The sequence below is a fragment of the Amphibalanus amphitrite genome, unplaced genomic scaffold (assembly GCF_019059575.1).
Source record: "Amphibalanus amphitrite isolate SeventyFive unplaced genomic scaffold, NRLGWU_Aamphi_draft 001380F_arrow, whole genome shotgun sequence".
Classification (NCBI taxonomy): Eukaryota; Metazoa; Arthropoda; class Thecostraca; order Balanomorpha; family Balanidae; genus Amphibalanus; species Amphibalanus amphitrite.
In genome coordinates, this window is record NW_024882873.1 from 127,664 (window position 1) to 134,402 (window position 6,739).

A 6,739-nucleotide genomic window follows, 5' to 3' on the forward strand; every position below is an offset into this window, starting at 1 on the left:
TTAGCGGCGTTTGAAATTTTGCCGTTTTTTAGGCGAAAATGGCGAACATGACGTCACTAAAACGTTAATTTCTCAAAAAATTTCCGACGGATTTCGCTCAAATTTTTAGGGAACGTGTCAAATTGATGTATGATAAGGTACTGAAAGTTTGACGTCGCTGGCGTAAGGCGTTTAGAAGTTATTGGCGAAAAACGGGAGGGGGGGCAGATTCTGCCCCCCCCAGCGGGGCGCGGGTTAACCCTCACCAGGCCGGTGCCTTTTTCAATAACGCGGACAGCCGGACGACCCCTCTGGCGATTCGCTCCAATGGCACTCAGAACCACCAAAGTTAAAGGGTAGGTGAGGTGGAAGGAAAGCTCGCCCCTGTGTGAAATTGGTGACTCTAGGTCATCATTTATTTAGTTATTTTTGGGGAGGGGGTAAAAATGTAAAAAAAAAACATTTGGCTAAAAACACGCTCAAAAGTCTTCTCGCTTCCAACTTTTGATCTTGAAAAGGTAGAGGAAGAATAAAAGCACCAATGAACTCAGCACGCCAATGCAATCGAAAAAATTGGTTTTGCTACCAGTTTAAGTGAAATTAAAAGTTCACTGAAAATTAAATGAAGTTTAATTAATTAAGTTCATGCGGGCTCATCAGATCATCAAAATGCATCATGTGGCATACCATTTGACTCGGCTGATAACAAAGAATACAATGACACCACCTTTGGAGATAGATTGAAGATTTGAATATGTAGCCATATTGTGAGCTAGGTTATTAGCAAAAACGTAGATAGCATTTGACCTCAGTGGACCCGACAAGAAAAATCCCAAGCCGTTTAACTTCCTTATAAATGTCTTTTTAGCACAATGCACAATTCACATGCCTAAGTATTCGACATAAAAGGAATGATGCTAGAACTCTGTCGAAAAGTAGTCTACCTCATCACCTTCGCACGTTGAAAACTTGATATTTTTGATCATCTGGCCACATATTTTTCTTTTTTAGGCACAATGCAATGATCATTTACACCCCAGAACTTGTCCATTCTTGAAATTGTCTTTGGAGTCTGGCTATTATAATTCAACGCTTCACAGATGCGGCAATAATAGTGAATCGGCGAACCGAAATAACCATGCTCGTTCAGAACATAATAGGAATCTCGCCACGCGTGATAACGTTCATATGCGGACGGTGTGTCATTTAAATACTTCAGATGCGCTGCAAGCTCTGCCACTGACGCAAAGTCTTCAACAAATATGAAACTTTTCGGCGGCAATATCATTTCGTAATCTTTCCTCTTGGCGCCCCAAACAATAGGAACAGCTCCCTTGCCAGAGCGTGCCAGGAAACCTTCTCGGTGATATAGCCATCACAGTGGCTGTTCTCGAGCGCGAGATAGAACTTATAGGTGCTGAGGACCGGGCAGTCCTTATTGTAATGACCATCACATTTGAGCGTTCCGCAGCGACCATACACGTCGACAGGGATCAGTTTTTGGAGAGCCTTCACCAGCTGCCAGCGGCCGCTACCGTCGCAGTTCGAGCCCATGATGGCCGCCAGTCTGGTGTGTACGGGTCGCGGCGTCTCCGACCTGCCCGGCGCCGTACGCCCGTACGGCACCGGTACGTCCGTGTCGTACCGGTAGCCCATCGACCAGTTGAACACGCCGTTGTAGTGCGAGATGTTGTTGCGCGTGAGGAACGCGTGGCGCGGACTCTCGTCACTGAGGAAGATCCAGCGCTGCTGCGGCCGCCGTCGGCCGGGCAGCGCTCTCTCCGAGGTCAGCTGCAGGTGGAACAGCACCGCATCAGCGGCAGCCGCCTCCTCCGAGTTCTCCGTGTAGATCAGTCGGCAGTTCTGCACGGCGCACCCGCGCAGCGGCGGCCGCGCCGCGCCGGAGCCGTAGGAGCGCAGCAGGCGCCGCTCCAGGCGCGCGCCGTGCCGCCACACAGCCACCGTGTAGTTGACACCGCGAGCTGCCGGCCGCGGCTCGCCCAGCAGCAGGATCCGGCCCAGGGTGGACATCCTGGTGCGATCCTCCGCCCCGAACGCCGCCTCCGGGCCCGGCCACAGACGAGCCGACGCGGGCACCTCTGACGTCCTCGACAGCCGGATCACATCCATCGCCAGCAGCTGGTACAGCGTCACCAGCAGCAGGGCGGTGGCCAGCACCGACTTCACCACACACGACGCCGGGGAGCGACGCTTCAGCTTCAGCGGCGACAGTGACGGTCGTCTGTGCGTCATCCTCCACGAAGCCATTTAGGTAACTCCTACGGTGCACAAAAATAGCTTCGTTACCGGAAACCAGGGGGCCGGGAGGGAGGGAGGGAGGGAAAGGGGTGGGAGCACAAATGCAATGGGATTGTTTTGCCGCCACATGGGTGTGGTAGACAATAACATCGAAACAACAGTGGGCGGTCCTGGAGTTTTGTACGCTGCATAACTTTTTTTCGGTGAGAATGAACAATGAAAATTACCATGAGCTTAGTTTTCGGTGCAGGACATCATGTGATCAACATAAAATACGTTTGCATGTACCTACGGCTTGGCACAAAGAGGACAAATCCGGTCAAAATAGATGACTTTGGTACACATGTTTTCTTTTTTTGTTGCTGTGAAAAGTGACACGCACAGACATGAGACAGTAACCCGATAAAAACTCAATCAGAGTCCTGCCATAAGGCATAACTGCATGTCTTCCGTACATTTCAGAAAACACGCTAACACTCCGTGTTCGTATACCTACACGACGTCAGGACTTTCCATGTTGATGACTGCATCTAAATAAGGTAAACATAAGCTCTGTATGTAGTACCTACATACAATACTTCCATATGACGCTATTTCAACACGTGCTGCCTGCGGCTGACTCGACTCACAAAAACTATGTAAGGCCCTGAGCCCATCAGCAGGAATGACAACGTGACACAAGTGGCAATACAGATTCGTAAGCACTCCTTCCCATTGTATAGACAAGTACGGACATACATTCCTTCTTACATACCCTACGGCGTCTGCCTGAGGCACCATACCTAAGTCTAATATCGTTATATTTTACGACATTCTTTATTAACAATGTCACTTATAGCAAACTAACTAAATATTATCATCTTCACTATGTCAAGGTTCGCTTAGGTATCATTATGAAAAGCAGCTTATCAATTATATCGTTTCACTGCACTGCTCTTCAACACTCAATATACTTATTTATAGTCACCGTGAATATACTCACCACAAAAGGACATTAAAAAAACTTAACACTGACCACGGTAGTGCTGTGCACCATTTGTAAGTCGCTGCCCCGGCTATCGGGTAAACTGGGCAGTGGCACTGCAGAACGGTGCCTCGATATCAGGCGGGCTGCAATTGGTCACTGTGGAGACTGTTACACAACAGACGGCATCGCTATGGGTGTGGGAGCTCGGCCGGTACCGACATCGATCAGCCCGGGACTGGCGGAAGGGTACATGAAGCCCTATGGGCTCGTCGGCACCGACATTTGTAATGCAGTGATGTGTGCAAAAACCAGCAGCGAAAGACACACCCTACACGAGAGAGAGACACAGAGGGTAGGTACATGGAGCCCTATGGGCTCGTCAGCACCGACATTTGTAATGCAGTGGTGTTGCAAAAACCAGCAGCGATAGACACACCCTATACGAGAGAGAGAGAGAGAGGAGAGAGAGAGAGAGAGAGAGAGAGAGAGAGAGAGAGAGAGAGAGAGAGAGAGAGGAAGAGAGAGAGAGAGAGAGAGAGAGAGAGAAGAGAGAGAGAGAGAGACAGAGAGAGAGAGAGAGAGGAGAGAGAGAGAGAGAGAGAGAGAGAGAGAGAGAGAGAGAGAGAGAGGAGAGAGAGAGAGAGAGAGAGGAGAGAGAAGAGAGAGAGAGAGAGAGAGAGAGAGAGAGAGACAGAGAGAGAGAGAGAGAGAGAGAGAGAGAGAGATAGAGAGAGAGAGAGAGAGAGAGAGAGAGAGAGAGAGAGAGAGAGAGAGAGAGAGAGAGAGAGAAAGATAATCCGACTGTTGATAAGAAGGATAATAAACAACGAACTAGCAGCATGAATTACAAGAGATCCTTACGTTATAGAAGACCATATAGCCTATAGGGTGAGTAAATGCAACAAGTTAATTAGCACCACGATTAGCAGGTAATTTATCAGCTTAAGGTTACTAAAATTCTAGCAGGAACCGATTTACAGGGATGTGAGCAGCCGAAAATAGCAGCTATAAACTGCTGAAATTTGGCGCGAGAATAGCAGGTAAACTGCTAAACTTTTTTACATGATTGGGTAGCATCTCATCGACATCTTCAAAAGACATCTGCGTTGTGGAGACATCATAGTCATTTTTGAAGGCTTTCTCAATAATTACATAGGCGTGGGATGGGGGGGGGGCATAGCCTCCCCACTTTTCAGCCTTTTTTTTAGTAAAATATGTATTTTAGATTTAAATGCAAAACTAAGATGGGGAAATGGTTCAGCAAGGTGAGATGAGCACAAAACTGCAAAGAAATTCTTAACAGGGTATTGGGGCTCCCACAAAGTGAAATTGAAGTTTTGCTACCCCCCCCCCCCCTCTTCACTTTTCGTGAGGTTCCTACGCGCTCGTTGCATTCGATGTTGATAATCAGCCCTTCCACCATGCAATTTTGCATTAGATTATGATTTGGCAAAACATCATTGGTCGTATTGGGTGGCTGCGGCGTTAACGCTATGCACTAATAGTGACAGTGTTATGCCTGATTTGAAAAGTTCGCATACTACCGTCTTTATTATATAATGGCCTTTATCAATTACCACCCTTATTATATCTCGATGTATGTATAGTGGTCAATGGTGAAGGGAGGCTGTCTCTTATTGATTGATGTGCTTCATGCATACGTGTACCGGGAGTTTCCTAAATAAACAGTCGTATTGAAAAGCTGTATATTATCAGCATGGAAGGCATGACAAAAACGAATCACTTTCTAACATACACAATAGTCGATGCCATTTCACGTGATACCATCTTCTTTTTGCTGTCTTTTCATTTGCGGCCACAGAGGACGTGTTCCAGATGAGCCCCCTCTCACTCCACACACAGCTCTGCGCGTCGCCGAGCGGACTCCACCGCAGCCCGGCAGATCTCTGGCCGCACTCGGCGCACCGCGGACGACACGGCCCTCTTGAGGTCATCTGTGGTTCTGGGGTTGCTTTTGTAGACCTGTAACTTCAGGTGACCCCAGAGAAAGAAGTCAAGTGGGTCAGATCCGGAGAGTGCGGGGGCCAGGTCCGCACCTCTCTGCGGGAGATAACCCGCGAACCGAATCGGTTCCACAGCCATTCTCGAGTCGCAACAGCCGTGTACGCCGAGGCTCCGTCTTGTTGGAACCATTGTTGGTCCATCAGCTGCCTGTCTCCACCCAGCCGCCTGTTCAGCGCAGTCCAGAACTTGGCTAGGACTTGCCGGTAGCGCTGAGCGTTGACGGTGACAGACTCCCCAGCGTCGTTCTCAAATCAGAAAGGTCCGATGATGCCACTGCTGCTCATTGCACACCAGGCTGTGCACTTCACACTGTGCAGAAGGGCTTCCGCGACCAAATCGGGTGGCTCCGTCGACCAGAATCGAAAATTATGGGAGTTCACGCGGCCATCCATATGAAAATGGGCCTCGTCGCTGGACCAGATTCGGTGAAGGAACTCATTGTCCTGCTCGCAATTTCTCAAAAACCAGCCGCTGTAAAGAAGCCGTGACTGTTTGTCGACTTTCGACAGTGCTTGGTGAACGGAGACCTTATACGGGAACAGCTGAACGTCGTTTCTGGCCAAACGGTGAGCGGTGGTTTTGCTACAGCCCAGTTCCTGGCCCAGCCGTCTGAGCGATTTTTGTGGGCTCCTCTGGAGAGCTTCTCGTGCCTTTTGGGCGTTTAGAGGCGTCCTCTTGGTTCTTTTTCGGCCACATTTACCCTTTTTTACGTTCTCCACACTACCTCTTGCCAAAAACTTCTCAACTATACTTAAAATGACGGTTCTTGATGGCACTTGGGTCCTTTGAAGTGTCGGCGTAGCTTACGTTGTGTTGCAACGATTGACTTTGTCTCAAAATAGAAATGTACTATTTTTGTTTTTATGTCTGTACTATACGGCTGCATGATAGAAAGTGATTGATTTGGGTATGAAATAAAATGGCATTGCACGTGCTATCATCACGTGCAATTTGACTGTTGTGATTTTGTTAGTTGACGCCACTAGAGGCAAAAATAATTCGACTGTTTATTTAGGAACTCCCGGTATATAACCTCAAAACAAGACCTCACCTTAAAACAGCGCTCAAAAAACCGGGAGAATAAAGATAAATAGCCAAATAAAACATAAACACACTTACAAAAGGAAGCCACGCTTACATACACACCTTGCCGGATAAATCCAGCCACTCCGAGCTGAACAGGTCACGGCACAGTCGACCGAGCCCCGTGACGGTATACCGGAGCCGCAACAACGTGTCGGTGGCGGCGACCAACGCGAACTGAGCCCCCAACGGTCGGGTTCCCAACCCAACAGTGGCCCGCGATACCACGATATCGCGGAGCAGCTGGCGATGCAACGTACCCTCTGATACAGTTTCACCTGCGCTGCAGCGCGATACGTGAGATAAACACCGGCTTTGAGTGACGAGTCAGTCCTGATTGTTACTTAACCCTCGCCCGCACATGGGGGGGGGGGGGGTTGCCACCTTCGCCCTCAGGTAGCTTTTCTGTTCTGCACTGAACATTTG

The 6,739-nt window shown here is 48.9% G+C and overlaps 1 pseudogene; it reads right to left on the minus strand.

The window, feature by feature from the left end:
- Nucleotides 1-1,065: 1,065 nt before the first annotated feature.
- LOC122372642 lies at nucleotides 1,066-6,503 on the minus strand (annotated as a pseudogene).
- Between the last annotated feature and the right edge of the window lie 236 nt (nucleotides 6,504-6,739).